This window comes from Lissotriton vulgaris, chromosome 2_1 (assembly GCF_964263255.1).
Source record: "Lissotriton vulgaris chromosome 2_1, aLisVul1.2, whole genome shotgun sequence".
Taxonomy (NCBI): Eukaryota; Metazoa; Chordata; class Amphibia; order Caudata; family Salamandridae; genus Lissotriton; species Lissotriton vulgaris.
The window spans coordinates 1,973,518,431-1,973,534,781 of NC_141687.1; the positions used below are offsets into that span (position 1 = coordinate 1,973,518,431).

A 16,351-nucleotide genomic window follows, 5' to 3' on the forward strand; every position below is an offset into this window, starting at 1 on the left:
GTCACAATTGTCTACTCAGTTCTTTCCTTCAGCCCCATGGCCGGTTCCCTCCTTCTCAATGTTCCCTGCTGCCCATTCCTTCTTTCTCTCCAGCCTCCTCAGACATTCACTTATGTTCCACTTCAGCTGCTTTAACCTGGTGCCACCTGTCTAGCCTTTCTGTGTCTTTCCATATATTCACAGTTGGCACAAAGTGATCCAAACAGAATTAATAAGCTACACAAACATGGATTAACATGCCTCTAACAAAGCCTCCGAAGATAAAAACACTGAATAGCATTTCAGTTGAGAAGGGACAACACATTGCACTAATCATTACATGCTGTCAGAGTATCTGCCTACTACAATTAACATTTAAGGAAGAGAATCCTGTACGTCCAAATGCTAAACTGGGATAAAAAAAAACACAGTATGGCAACCTAGCCTGCCCGACATGCATAACAATACAGTTTTGTTTCAGAGAAATGGACAACGTGTATGTTAAATGTGTAGTTCCGAGCTATAAAACCACTAAAATAAATAAATAAATAAATAGTGTACCTTCCTCTTAATCCACCTAATTTTGCTACGGCAATTTAAAATCATCACTGTGGTAAATGCCCACATCTAAAAACATGTGTTTTCAAACATATATTTCAGTAATACTCACAGTCAACTCAGACGGATGAAAGTCTGAATTGTCCAACCCCTACTTTGCGCCACAAGGTAACATGTTGACCGTTGCAAGCATGCCCGAGCTAAGAAGATGTAAATGCTTTTAGCCCCATTAAAATGTATTAAGGTTTGAGTGTGCTTTTGTGAGAGCAAAACCATACCTAAATAGACACCCCAAAATTGACCTCATACTGTTCCCCCACAGATTAGTGTGCACAATAAGACACCTCCTGGACATCAAATTAGCAGGGCAAAACAACTGTAAAAATAAAGGAACCAGGCAAAAATTGAGTTCTAGATCAACGAAGAGATAATGGATTTTATTTTTAATAATTCAAAAATGAGCAATGTACGAACTACCTATAGATCCACCTCTTTTATTTGCAAGAAAGCTTCTTATCTTTAGATATTTAAAAAAGTTATTCCCCATTATCCCGTATTTCATTTGTAAATCCTGAAATTGTCGAATCACTCCCTCCGTATCCAGTAAATCCCCTATCTTCTTGATCCCCTTATCGTCCCAATCCTTCATAATTACGTCCCTGAATATATCCCCTGGCAGTGAATGATTATTGTACAAGTGTGTATAGTTGTTATATCTGCCAATACCCAGCTTTTTCGCCACCCCCTTCCAAACATTATATGCTGCTCGTAGGATCTTAAACCTAGAATGTTTAAAGTAATTATAGTCCACTGTTTTCAACAGGCCATTCTCGGCTTCCTCCCCCACTAGAGCTCTATATACATTCGTGAAACCTAATCTGTCAGCTTGATTCTCGTTTCCCCCACCACCTATTAACCCATGTGTATACTGCAAAACTGCTGCCCAATAATAGAGTCTAAAATCCGGTGCCCCCCATCCCCCCTTCGCCCTTGGAAGTACCATCTATTGATACGCTCTTCTAGTCTTCCCTTGGGCCCAGATCAGCCTATTAAGTATTATTTCCAGTTTCCTAAACCAAGACTGCTCGAAAAACAATGGGATTGCTCTAAAAAGATACAGAAATTTCGGGAAGGTGATCATCTTAATGACATTTATCCTACCCATTAGTGTCACATGTAAGTTGTGAATCCTTTCGGTGTTTCTTTTTAATTTATCTAATAGTGGGTTCATATTAAGCCCTACTAACTTATCTAAATCGGTGGTCACCTTTACCCCTAAATATGTGGCATCGGGGACTATTCTACTATCTTGGTGTATTGTGTACTTATTCTGAACAATCTGGGTTTTGCCTTTATTAAACGAATACCATGCAATGCTCCCAAACTTCCAGGCCTCCTGCTCTATTTTAGCTATCGCTCTCCCTGGCTTTGGTGTTATAATAGCCACGTCATCCGTGTGCGCGAATATCTTGTACTCACTTCCATGCAATGTAACCGGGTAGATATTCATATTTCTTGTTAGTTTCCTTAAGAATGGATCTAAATATAAGGCGAACAGCAAGGGCGAGGCTGGGCAACCCTGTCTAGTCCCTCGTCTGATCTGAACTGCCTTTGTGTAATTCCTGTTTATTCTAACCCTTGCTGTTGGCTGTTCGTAAAGGGCCTGGATTGCCTTGATGTATCCCTCGCCTATCCCAAACCACTTCATAACCCTCCACAGGTAGTCCCAGGAGACCCTGTCAAAGGCTTTCTCCGCATCGAGGAATATGGCCGCGACAGGGTCTCCTGTCACTTCCGCAGCGTCCATAATTGTAATCATTTGCCTGGTAATGCTGAGTCGTACCTTTCCCAGGAATGAAGCCATGTTGTGAAGTAATAACTAATCCCTCAATAACCTTACTTAGTCTTTGAACTAATGATTTTGAAAAGATTTTTGTGTCTGCATTTAAGAGAGTAATTGGCCTATAGGACCCGGGCTCTAGTGCTGGCTTATCCTTCTTTAAAATCACTGTAATGTCAGCGCCTGCCCATGAATATGGTATCGAAGTGCCTAGCTGTGCATGTCTAAAAGTCTCTAACATATTTCCCCCCAGTACGTCCCAGAAGGTCTTATAAAATTCAGCCGGTATTTGATCTGGTCCTGTGGCTTTCCCCGCTGGTAGTTTATTCACAGCCTCCCTTACTTCTTGTAATGTTAGTGGAAGGTCCAGTTCCTCTTTAGCTTCCAGATCTAGTGTATTATGCGGTATCTCTGCCAAATACTCTGTGATCTTCTCGTCTCTATTACTTAGACTTAATTCATATAGATTGCCATAGAAGCTCCTGAAGACCTCCTGTACCTCTTCAGGTGTATTAACCACATTTCCTAGGCTATCTTTAATTACCTTTATTTCCCCTGCTGATAGATTTTGTCGGGTGCGTATTGCTAGGAGGTGTCCAACTCTATCATTGAATTCATAGCACTTTTCTTTCTTTGACAAAAAGTTCCCCGCTGCTTTCTGTGCCTGGCTTACCCCTGCCTCTGCTTTATTCATTTCTATTTCCAGAAGTATTCCCTCTATTGATTCTCGTTTAGATATAGCCATAATTAATCTATCGCCTCATATCCATCCTGATCTTCTCCTTCTTAGTTCTTTGTAGTGTATAACTTAGTGTTTCCCCCCTAACGCCGACCTTGAATGCGTCCCAAGTCATGTTAATCGAAGCCGTATTCCTATTGATCTCCCAATATTGGGGAATCCATTCCTGCATATGCCTTATATATCCAGGTTCCCTCAATAAACCTCTCTCAAATGTCCATGTGCTATTTGTGCCCACCCTTCTAATACCAAACGGCAGATTTAATACTAGTGGGTTATGGTCCGAAACTACCCTGGGCAATCTTTCTAATTTAGATTCCCTCAATATTGATCTTGATATAAAAAAGTAATCTAGTCTAGCTACCATCTTGTGGGGAGCTGAGTAGAACGTGCTCCCTGTCCCTATTGGGTTCTTCTCTGCCCATACATCCGCTAATGCATTGTGTAGCGCCATGTTGTGGATGGCCTTGCATGTTTTTTTCTTTCGTCCGGTATATTCTCCTCTATTCAGCATACTTGCCCCATCCAGGCCATCCAGGCCATTAATGTTAAAATCTCCACAGCATATTATAGGTTCGGGCCATAATGCAAGTTCTGTGTCTAAAAAATCAAATATCTCTGGTTCATCATCATTAGAGGCATAAACTGATACAATTGTATAACATCCAGACTGTGTTTCCACCTCCACAATTACCCATCTACCCTCTTGATCCTCCTTTTTAGGTCTCGGCTTCGAGACCTATTGCAGCCAAAATGCTCCTCAAGGGAGATAGAGCGTGGCACGAGCCGACCAGGGTCTGTGGACGCGCACACACACAGGCAGGCAGTCACGAGCCCCGCACACACACACACACACACTCAGAGACACAGAGACACACACACACATACACACACACACACAGAGACACAGAGACACAGAGAGACACACACACACACACACACACACAGACACACACACACACACACACAGAGACACACACACCCTCCCTCTCTGTCCACTCTCTCTCTGCCGTCCCTCCTCTACCTACCCCCACTCACCAGGCTCTTTCCCTCGCAGCGGGTCAGTCATGGCAGCAGGCAGACTCTGTGTCTTCTCCGGTGATGTTCAGCTGATGTGCATGCCCGCGCTGCGTCTCATGCGCGCCCACCACGCTGTTTCGCGCCCGTTGATCCTCAGCTTGCTGCTTACAGCCAGTGGGTTGAACTTGAATGTACTCGACAAAATATCCTTATATAACTAAAAACTGAGCATCATCGTCATCTCACGTTTGTAAAGGTAACCATGAACACCAATTGTGTTAAAATAAATTGAATACGATAGATCACCTTCCACTCGCCCATACATATACTTTAAATTCCTTATTCATGATTTATTAGAACAAAGCAACGCAGAAGATAATTTTTGGTTGTCTGTGGGTGGGGAGATGGGGTTAGCACTCTCTGCCCTCTTTTCCTATCATTGACTCTTTGGCGCTTATAGGAAAAACCCAAGCTGCTTATACTTTAGAAGAATTATGCATAAGGATTATTATAGTGTGAGTGCAGAGTGCGCACAGTTCAGAGTGCGCAGAGTGCAGAGTGTGAAGTAGTGAGTGCAGAGTGAGTGAGCAGAGTGTGAGTGCAGAGTGCGCAGAGTGCAGAGTGTGAAGTAGTGAGTGCAGAGTGAGTGTGCAGAGTGAATGCAGAGTGCAGAGTTGAGTGCAGAGTAGTGAGTGCAGAGTAGTGAGTGCAGAGTGTGAGTGCAGAGTGGTGAGTGCAGAGTGGTGAGTGCAAAGTGGTGAGTGCAGAGTGGTGAGTGCAAAGTGGTGAGTGCAGAGTAGTGAGTGCAGAGTGCAGAGTAGTGAGTGCAGAGTGCAGAGTAGTGAGTGCAGAGTAGTGAGTGCAGAGTGCAGAGTAGTGAGTGCGGAGTGCAGAGTAGTGAGTGCATAGTAGTGAGTGTGCAGACTAGTGAGTGCAGAGTAGTGAGTGTGCAGAGTAGTGAGTGTGCAGAGTAGTGAGTGTGCAGAGTAGTGAGTGCAGAGTAGTGAGTGCAGAGTAGTGAGTGTGCAGACTAGTGAGTGCAGAGTAGTGAGTGCAGAGTAGTGAGTGTGCAGACTAGTGAGTGCAGAGTATTGAGTGCAGAGTAGTGAGTGCAGAGTAGTGAGTGCAGAGTAGTGAGTGTAGAGTGCAGAGTTGTGAGTGCAGAGTTGTGAGTGCAGAGTTGTGAGTGCAGAGTGCAGAATAGTGAGTGCAGAGTAGTGAGTGCAGAGTAGTGAGTGCAGAGTAGTGAGTGCAGAGTAGTGAGTAGTGTGTGCAGAGTGCAGAGTAGTGAGTGCAGAGTAGTGAGTAGTGAGTGCAGAGTAGTGAGTAGTGAGTGCAGAGTACAGAGTAGTGAGTAGTGAGTGCAGAGTAGTGAGTGCAGAGTAGTGAGTGCAGAGTAGTGAGTAGTGAGTGCAGAGTAGTGAGTGCAGAGTAGTGAGTGCGCAGAGTAGTGAGTGCAGAGTAGTGAGTAGTGAGTGCAGAGTAGTGAGTAGTGAGTGCAGAGTAGTGAGTAGTGAGTGCAGAGTGCAGAGTAGTGAGTGCAGAGTAGTGAGTGCAGAGTGCAGAGTAGTGAGTGCAGAGTAGTAAGTAGTGATTGCAGAGTGCAGGGTAGTGAGTAGTGAGTGCAGAGTAGTGAGTAGTGAGTGCAGAGTAGTGAGTGCAGAGTAGTGAGTAGTGAGTGCAGAGTAGTAAGTAGTGAGTGCAGAGTGCAGAGTAGTGAGTAGTGAGTGCAGAGTGCAGAGTAGTGAGTAGTGAGTGCAGAGTGCAGAGTAGTGAGTAGTGAGTGCAGAGTAGTGAGTAGTGAGTAGTGAGTGCAGAGTAGTGAGTGCAGAGTGCAGAGTAGTGAGTAGTGAGTGCAGAGTAGTGAGTAGTGAGTGCAGAGTGCAGAGTGCAGAGTAGTGAGTAGTGAGTGCAGAGTAGTGAGTAGTGAGTGCAGAGTGCAGAGTAGTGCGTGCAGAGTAGTGAGTAGTGATTGCAGAGTGCAGAGTAGTGAGTAGTGAGTGCAGAGTAGTAAGTAGTGAGTGCAGAGTAGTGAGTAGTGAGTAGTGAGTGCAGAGTAGTGAGTGCAGAGTGCAGAGTAGTGAGTGCAGAGTAGTGAGTAGTGAGTGCAGAGTAGTGAGTAGTGAGTGCAGAGTAGTGAGTAGTGAGTAGTGAGTGCAGAGTAGTGAGTAGTGAGTAGAGAGTGCAGAGTGCAGAGTAGTGAGTGCAGAGTGCAGAGTAGTGAGTAGTGAGTGCAGAGTAGTGAGTAGTGAGTGCAGAGTAGTGATTGCAGAGTGCAGAGTAGTAAGTGCAGAGCAGTGAGTAGTGAGTAGTGAGTGCAGAGTAGTGAGTAGTGAGTGCAGAGTAGTGAGTGCAGAGTGCAGAGTAGTGAGTGCAGAGTAGTGAGTAGTGAGTGCAGAGTAGTGAGTGCAGAGTGCAGAGTAGTGAGTGCAGAGTGCAGAGTAGTGAGTGCACAGTAGTGAGTAGTGAGTGCAGAGTGCAGAGTCGTGAGTGCAGAGTAGTGAGTAGTGAGTGCAGAGTGCAGAGTAGTGAGTTTTGAGTGCAGAGTAGTGAGTAGTGAGTGCAGAGTAGTGAGTGCAGAATGCATAGTAGTGAGTGCAGAGTAGTGAGTAGTGAGTGCAGAGTAGTGAGTAGTGAGTGCAGAGTAGTGAGTAGTGAGTAGTGAGTAGAGAGTGCAGAGTAGTGAGTGCAGAGTAGTGAGTGCAGAGTGCAGAGTAGTGAGTACTGAGTAGTGAGTACTGAGTGCAGAGTAGTGAGTGCAGCGTGCAGAGTAGTGAGTAGTGAGTGCAGAGTAGTGAGTAGTGAGTAGTGAGTGCAGAGAGCAGAGTAGTGAGTAGTGAGTGCAGAGTAGTGAGTAGTGAGTAGTGAGTGCAGAGTAGTGAGTAGTGAGTGCAGAGTAGTGAGTAGTGAGTTCAGAGTGCAGAGTAGTGAGTGCAGAGTAGTGAGTAGTGATTGCAGAGTGAGGAGTAGTGAGTGCAGAGTAGTGAGTAGTGAGTGCAGAGTAGTGAGTAGTGAGTAGTGAGTGCAGAGTAGTGAGTGCAGAGTAGTAAGTAGTGAGTGCAGAGTGCAGAGTAGTGAGTAGTGAGTGCAGAGTGCAGAGTAGTGAGTAGTGAGTGCAGAGTAGTGAGTACTGAGTGCAGAGTGCAGAGTAGTGAGTGCAGAGTGCAGAGTAGTGAGTAGTGAGTGCAGAGTAGTGAGTAGTGAGTAGTGAGTGCAGAGTAGTGAGTAGTGAGTGCAGAGTAGTGAGTAGTGAGTGCAGAGTAGTGAGTAGTGATTGCAGAGTGAGGAGTAGTGAGTGCAGAGTAGTGAGTAGTGAGTGCAGAGTAGTGAGTAGTGAGTGCAGAGTAGTGAGTGCAGAGTAGTAAGTAGTGAGTGCAGAGTGCAGAGTAGTGAGTAGTGAGTGCAGAGTAGTGAGTACTGAGTGCAGAGTGCAGAGTAGTGAGTGCAGAGTAGTGAGTGCAGAGTGCAGAGTAGTGAGTAGTGAGTAGTGAGTGCAGAGTAGTGAGTAGTGAGTGCAGAGTAGTGAGTAGTGAGTAGTGAGTGCAGAGTAGTGAGTAGTGAGTGCAGAGTAGTGAGTGCAGAGTAGTGAGTAGTGAGTAGTGAGTGCAGAGTAGTGAGTGCAGAGTAGTGAGTGCAGAGTAGTGAGTAGTGAGTAGAGAGTAGTGAGTAGAGAGTGCAGAGTAGTGAGTAGTGAGTGCAGAGTAGTGAGTAGTGAGTAGTGAGTAGTGAGTCCAGAGTGCAGAGTAGTGAGTGCAGAGTAGTGAGTGCAGAGTGCAGAGTAGTGAGTGCAGAATGCATAGTAGTGAGTGCAGAGTGCAGAGTAGTGAGTGCAGAGTTGTGAGTGCAGAGTAGTGAGTGTAGAGTAGTGAGTGCAGAGTAGTGAGTGCAGAGTAGTGAGTGCAGAGTGCAGAGGAGTGAGTGCAGAGTAGTGAGTGCAGAGTGCAGAGTAGTGAGTGCAGAGTAGTAAGTGCAGAGTAGTGAGTGCAGAGTGGTGTGTGCAGAGTAGTGAGTGCAGAGTAGTGAGTGCAGAGTGGTGTGTGCAGAGTGGTGTGTGCAGAGTGGTGTGTGCAGAGTGGTGTGTGCAGAGTGGTGTGTGCAGAGTGGTGTGTGCTGTTGAGTGCAGAGTGGTGTGTATTGGCAAAGTAAATGACAATGCCATTTATTTATGATTTAAAGAAAAAAAAGAAATGTCATGAGCAATGCCAATAGCTTCACCTTTAATGATGCCGAGACCATTGCATTGTAAATGCTTGTTTCTTTTGAGTTTAGCAACCCCTTTTTTAGCTAATATGGCAACCCCTCTTGATCTAGTTTCTTGTTTTGTATGGGCTAGATCATCAAACCCCATTTGTTCCATCAGGAATTTTTCCTTTCCTGCAATGTGTGTCTCCTGCAGACACATTAGCTCCACTCTAAGCATTCTTAGCATAGCAGCGATTTTCTGTCTTTTATCTCCATTATTCAAACCACACACATTTATAGAAATGATCCTTAATGCCATTTACATTTCTCTAGATTTTCCCATCTCAAGCATCCTAGTGTTTCCATACTACCCATAACAGCTCATCCTTCTTTCTGTTTTTTTTCTCCCTTTTTGTCTTTTTGTGCGATTTTTCTCCAAATTCTAACTTCCCCCTTTCCCCCCCCTCTGTACCCTCTCCCTGCATCACCCCCCTCCCCCAAGACTCCCACCCCCCCTTTCACAGGCAAATAGGTCACACATGACCTATGTGTGACTGCTGTGATGTAAAGTCGCCTCCCTCTCCCTCCTCCTATTCCATCTTTTCTCCCCTCCCTCCTGATCTGCTGCTCTGAACCCTGTACTACATCTTTATCCTGCCGTTAATGTACATCTAGCAATCTGGACAGTTATCTATTTCCTCTTCCCTTATTCATCTCGGTAAGTTCTGTTAGGTATTCTCCTGCCTTTATTTCAGAAAAAAACATCCTAGTGCGACCGCCTGAAATAATCTTCAGCTTTGCCGGAAACATCAAATAAGCCTCTGCCCCTTGTTGCTGAAAAGGCGCTATCATTTGTCTGAGTCGCCACCGTCTCTCAACCATAACATGGCAGAAGTCGGGTCGGGCGAAGAAGGTTACTCCTTGAGCTGTTTTTTTAGAGTCTGGTCTAGCTTTTTCAATTATCTCCTGCCTTGCCAAATAATTCCCACAAAAAAACTAGCATGGCCCTAGGCAAATTATCCGGTCGATCATCTTTCTTCTTTTTGTTTGACAGTGGGAACCTGTGTGTCCGTTGGACTTCTAACTCCCATTGCCATTGGTCTTCTGGAAAGGCCTCTTTCAATATCTTAATGACAAATCCTCTTGGGTCCTGCCCCTCCACCCCTTCCTCTAGCCCCAGGAGTCTCACGTTGTTCCGTCTCTGACAGTTCTCAAAGTCTTCGATCTTTCACTGCAGGTCCTCTGGTATTTTAGTCTGTTCCAACTTGAATGACTGCCAGTCTGTAATCTCATCCTCAATCCTGCCCATCCGTTCCTCTACATGGACGACTCTCTCTTCAACCTCCTCTTATCTTTTGTTCATTTTCCTTATTGAAGCTTGAATTTTCTTAGTGTCATGTCTAGCTCTCCGACTCTCTATTCTCGCTTCAGCCTGCATTTGTTTTAATGTGTTAAACATCATGTCCATCGTAGCATGTTGTGAGGCTCCAGCTTCCTCTCCTCCTGTTGCTCCCCCTTCCCCTTCTATAGCCTCTTGATAAACAGATGAGGTTGCCGAATAATCCCATAGCAGATTTTTATTAGTCATATCTGGGGAGCCCCCTCGCCTAACAGTCGGTTTCCTCCTTTTCTTTGTGTTTCTGTCATCACTCTCCTCTGTATCTGAACTAATTTCTGTTGAAATTTTCCCTTCCTCATCACTGGATGTAGTATCTGACCCTTCATTAACAGAGAAGAATTTATCGCCTTCCCGTTCTCTCTGAGAGTCAATGCTTGCCAGGCTCCCCCACTTTGCACACTTAGGCTGATTCGCCATTTCCTCCTCGACCTGCAAAAGTGCATCCAGCATCTGGGCATTATTATCATTTCCTACCCCCTCTGCTGCTCTGATTGCACCTGATTCGGGCCCCTGGCTCCTCTGCTTACTCAGGTTACCGCTCACCTCTTTCAGCTCTCCTGTCTCTGGTGCTCCCGCCGAAGACGCGCTGTCCGTAGCTGAGTTTGTTTGTTGCTTAGCAACCAAGACGCTTACGTCCTCGAGGACGGCTCCCATTGCTCTCGCGTCTCCATCGGCGTCTACCTTGGCGTTCTCAGCCGGCCATCGCTTTGTTGGTGACTTGGCTGCTAAATTTGCTGTGGGCTTCATGTTAAAGGACTCCGACAAGGTAGGCTGTCTTAGGGTCGTTTCCTTGGCGTCTTTCGTGGCCACTGACCTTTTGCTTCGTGCGGGTGCGTCTTTGTCTTTGTTTTGCCCAGTTTCTGTAAGCGGAGCCTCATTACGCGAAGCGGTCGGATTCGCTTCTATTTTCCTTTCTTTCTCAGCTTCTCTTTGATGAGACCTCTGTGTCATAGTTGGTGCTGGGGTCCCGCGTTTACCTGAAAAGGGGACTTTGGGGATCGTACCAGTTCCTAGCGATTTATTCCCGGTAATCGCTGCAGGCAGTGTTTTCTCTTTCTCCGTATCCGTCTTTTCATTTTTTCCTCGCTGTGACATTCTAGTCAGGTTATAAAAAATATCTTTCCAACGATTTCGTGCAGTTTTGATCACTGTCGCATTCGCTATCAAAAGTTCTTTTTTAAGTCTTGTTTCTGGTATATTTGATCCTCCACGCTGTGTTCCAGATATCCAAAGAAGCAACCGCATATCCAGTGCTGTCGTCGCCTCAGGGCAGCATCCACGTCCTGCAGGTCGGGAGAGGGAGTATATGCGACTGTCCACTACATCCCACTAGCGGCCATCTTGCCTCCGTATCCGGCATTACTAGGTTCGTTGTGGAGAACTCACTGGGAATTAAGAATAAATTATCGGATGATATAATAATCTTAGGAGTGACTGGAGGATCGGAGGACCACCATATAGAATTTTTGTTTATGGTAGCGGCAGTGTATCGAATTGAAATTGCAAGGGCATGGCTTGACAGGGCGCCCCCAACATTTCAAACGTGGATAGCAAGATTGATCTCCACGTATAATCTGGAGAAAGCTATCAATGAAAGGAAGGGCAGGAGGGCAAGAACAATGGGTGAAAGAATATGGCAACCATTAGACTTGTGGAAAAATAGGTAGAACTGGGGAAGAATACCACGGTTGTATTAGGAGAAGAAAGAAGGAGATGGAAAAAAATTCTATTAATGCTAATGCTATGATTTATACCGAGTTTGATGATATTGTTTGGAAAACAATTGTGTAAATATGACTTTATGTTTTGAATTCTTTTTTGTGCTGTACTGGAAAAAACTGTAAAATGGGGTGAAAACTTTGAATAAAAAGATTTTTAAAAAAATGAACTAATTGTCGATTTATACCACCTTTGACAATATTGTAAAGCACACCGATATCCTCTGGTCTTGCCCAAAAAATGTATTATAATAATTTAATAGGTCACTGAGCAGGTCATCATTTGTGTTTCATTGTTGTGTTCCTTTCACATACAGCTCATAGTGGAGTGCTGGTGAAAAGCAAACGTGAGAATTGGCAATGAAACTCCAATTCTCATGATACACAACACATTCAGCAACACATCCAGGAAAGCTACTGCTGTGGTGTGTCACTCAATAATTATTTAACTTTTTTTGTAATTTATATAGCACCCCTTTGACCAAACGGTTACTCTAGCACCTTACAGGTAACCGTTAAACAACTTGTGTACAACTAACTATGGCATAGATGAAGAAAAAGGACTACATATGTGTGGGAACTAAATAAGTACCTAATGAATTCAGGTAACTAAAATAAAATGTCAATATATTAGGCACATTTCAAATGGTGGCCAGTCCTAATGCAGCATTTGGATATGGTTGTGGATGCAGGCATGAAGGGCTGTAAGGGACATTTGTATAGGTTTCATTTTCTATGGATATGACATTTTCATTTGAGTACAAAGCTGGTGTCAGCATAGGAACAAAAAGCAGTTTAACATATTTCTACGTAATTAGACAGGGTATATAATCATACATTTCACAGTCTACTACCAGATGGACGCCTGTTTATACCGAACCAAATATTGTCAAGGGTACAGAAAAGTACGGTAATGCTACATGCCTCTTCCATATGTGATACCTTGAGACAGTCCTAGTTGTTTTTTGTCATTGTGTGACATGTCAGAGTTGTAAGTTATCTGTGCTTATGGCTACCTTTACACAAGTCTGTCTACCAGGTGCAATGGTAACAGGAGGACAGGAATGAATTGCTAGGGATATCTTGGCAAAGTTGGAATACAGCGTAATGTGAGTAGACTATCTCTCACTCACCCTCCTCCATCAGACTGCTAACCATTTGATTACTAGATAAATCCATCTCACCAGTAGCACAATGAACTGGCCATGGCCAGAATGGCCTTCCCTGACCTTTACACTATTGATATCGGCTAAGATTAGAACTCACAGCATGCATTACGTTGGAGATCAAAAAGTGATCGCTGAGTAATGGTATTCATGATGACATGCTAAGCTTAGCTGAACACAGTGACACAAAACACAATTACACTTCTCCCACAGACACGCAGGCATAGGACCAAACTTTTTGGGGCCCTGGTGCTTGCACACAAGCAATAATTCTGCTCAGGGACTTCACATTTGCAGGAACACTGTGTGAGAGGGAGGAACAAGAACTTAGCGTATTTGAACCTTGTAGGTGGCTCCGAGGGGGTTCCTTATATAAGAGACCATGGTTATAATTATTTTTAAAAAAAGAAAATGTAACTTTCTTTTTGTCATTTTGTGAAAAATAAACAAACAATCACATCCCCCATTTGGCATCAAAACATCACATCGACTGACTCATTAAGGCACCAGGATCCAAAGCTGCAAGTCCCTGTGGAAGGGCGCTGCCCGGAGCACCCTCTCAACGAAGCGGTGCCAAACGTTTGTCGTATGCCTCACGATGTAGGGCAGAGTCTCTCTTGCCCCCTACCCCGCATCAACGCCACTTGAAGCTCCTGCACCGTCGCTCTACCCGCCAACAGCTGCGTCTCCCAGACATCCGTTTCTGCAAACCATCTGGCGGCCGGCAGCAGCTGCGCAGCATAATAGTACAGGTCAAAGCGTGGGACCTCCAGGCCGCCCTAATCATAGGATCTCACCACTATGTGGAGGGCAACCCGACTACGCCGGTTCGCCCAAAGTAGGGACGTAAAGAGCATATTTAGTGTACGAAAGACCCTAGGGGGGAGGGGACACAACGTATTTTGCAGTATATAAAGTATCCTAGGCAGCATCACCATCTTAGCGACAGCAAGTCGGCCCATTAGAGACAGCGGGAGGGTGTTCCAAAAGGTCACGGAGCGCTGCAGGGACTGAAGCACCTTATCAATATTGCAGGCCAGGGATCTCGCCTCCGTAGGCGCCACCTGAATCCCTAAGTAACGAAAACTATCCATCTCCCAACGGAGCCCGAGCTACGGCAAATCGTCCCTGGGCACCGACCCTAACCCTGACAACGGATAAATCAAAGACTTACGTCTGTTGAGTCGCAGTCCCGACGCATCCCTAAACCGATCCAACTGATTGAGTAACACAGGGAGCGCCTCCCTCGGGCCCTCAGATAAAACAAGGCATCATCTGCATACAAGGAGACAATGTTACACGTGTCACCCACTTGTATGCCACATTGCGACATCTCCAGACGGATCCGGACAGCCAACGGCTCTATCGCTAGAGCAAAGAGAAGTGGTGAAAAGGGACACCCCTGTCGTGTACCCCGCCCCAACTGCCACTCCTCTGAACGCGCTGTTCCCAATCTCACCCGAGCTCTGGGGGAGTTGTACAAAATACGGACCCAACGGCAAATGTTTGGGCCCAGGCCCACCACCCGGAGAACCTCCTGCAAGTAAGCCCAGTCCACGGTGTCGAACGCCTTGGCCAGGTCAACCGAGACGAGCACCATCTGGTCATCCAACCCCTGGACCTCATGCATGATATGGTTCAAACATCTCAGATTCATGGCAGTGTTACGCCTTGGTATAAAGCCGTATTGGTCCGGGTGGACCAACTGCACCATATGCGGAGCCAACCGGGTGGCCAATAACTTAGTCAAAATTTTTACGGCATTGTTGATCATGGTGATGTGGCGATATGCGGAAGGGTCGAGCTTGTCCCCCCCCTGGTTTAAGGATCATACAAATTTCTCCACTGGACATGCTCCGCGGGAGAGATCCGGTCTCAAAAACTTCGGCGTAGACCTGCACCAAAAGATGCACCATTGTGGCTCCGAACTCGTGGTAAAACTCCGGCTGGTATCCGTCACCACCCGGTGACTTTGCGCGCGGCAGGCGGGCGAGGGCTGCCCGCACCTCGTCCACTGTCAGTGCCGCATCCAAGTCCTTCTGATCGGCTGCGGAGATAGATGGGAGGGTCAGCCCCTGCAAATATGGGAAATAAGAGGCCTCGGAGATGTCCGGGTCCGCAGTGTATACCCGCTGAAGGTGGGACCTAAGAGTCTCGAGAATCGCCCCTTCCGAGTGGACCACTGTCCCATGGGCGTCCTGCAGAGCCACAATGCGTTCCGGGGTTTGCTCCTTACGGAGGATCCAGGCCAGCAGTCGCCTTGATTTGTCTCCTTCTCTGAAGCCTCTGCCTATATTGGCCTAGGGTGTACTTATCCAGACGGTCTAGAATGTCATGGACCTTCCCTTGGGCTACCCATTCGTCCGTTCGCTGTAGGGCGTCAGGAGACCCCGCAGTCTGGACACGCAAGAGCCCCATCTCTGCCGTCTGCAAGCCCCTGAGAAGCTGTTTCCGGACTCCGTATGTCAATCCCATACAGGCTCCCCTCACCACTGCCTTCAGGGCCTCCCATTTAGTAGCCAACGATAGGTCTCCCACCTCCCAATTAAGGTCTACATAGTCCGTTAGGGCCTTCTCGACATGTGCCCTGCACACGGAGGATATGTACTGGGAACCTCCAAGTACGTGGACGGGAAACCGGAGCTCCCCATCGCACCAGACAAACCACCGGGGAGTGGTCAGACAGAAAGCACGCCTGATGTGTCACTTCCATAGTCATGTTGCTCTCTGCGTTAGCTACTAGCACTCTATCAAGGCGACTGTGTGTATTATGAGTGGGAGAAAAGCAGGTATGTACCTGCAACTTCGGATTGGCCTGCCGCCAGATATCGACAGCCCCTATATTCTCCATAACCTCGTGAAGCTGTACTGTCATTCGGGGTTTCGTGCCCTCCCGTGGCGGAGACCTATCAAGGACCGGGTCCAGAACACAGTTAAAATCGCCCAGCCAAAAAAGCGGCGCTCCCAGGTCGTCAACCAGAACATCCTGCAGAGCCAGAAAAAACCCCGGATCATCCACATTCTGTGCATATGTATTCAGGAGGGTAACATCCCTACCATCCAACTTAGCCCTAAGGAGCAAATATCTACCGTGAATGTCTGCCTCTGCATATTGGACTGCAAAAAGGACCCCAGGCGCCACCCAAATCAACGCCTCTCTAGCAAATGAAGAATAAGAAGAATGGATTACCTGGCCCGCCATTTCTTACCCAGCTTCTGCGCCCCCTCCTCAGTAAGATGAGTCTCCTGAAGGCAGGCAATCGCAACCCTATGCCTACGGAGCCAAGACAGTACTCTGTATCGTTTTGTGCAAGTACCTAGCCCCCTCACATTCTAGCTCACAAACTTGTAAACCGTGACTCGGTTGCCCTCCGCACCCTCATCTGTAAGTGACTCTCAACGCCTTCTCTGACTGCGCTGCCTCCACGTTCTGGTCCCCCATGTGCTACGGTCCCCCCCCCCTCCCGTTCTCCAGAAGGGAGGGCATCCCCCCCGAATCTCGAGCCATTCCCAAACCTCCGCAGGAGCTCCAAAGAAGTGTGCCTTCCCTTGGGATATGACCTTTAGCTTCGCTGGGTAGAGCAGCATATACTGTAGATGCATCTCCCTGAGCTTTTGTTTGACTGCCAAAAAGGACTTGCGCTGCTCCTGAACCAATTGTGTGTAGTCCGGAAAGATGGACACCTTTGCATTTTCAAACGTAAGGTTCTTGGACTCCCTTGCTGCTCTAAGGATGCAGTCTCTGTCTCG

At 46.6% G+C, this 16,351-nt stretch overlaps 1 protein-coding gene across 2 annotated transcripts in view; it reads right to left on the reverse strand.

Moving 5' to 3' along the window:
• The window catches only part of RCCD1 (RCC1 domain containing 1), a 154,143-nt gene that overhangs the window by 113,786 nt on the left and 24,006 nt on the right, over positions 1-16,351 (reverse strand). The window lies entirely within an intron of this gene.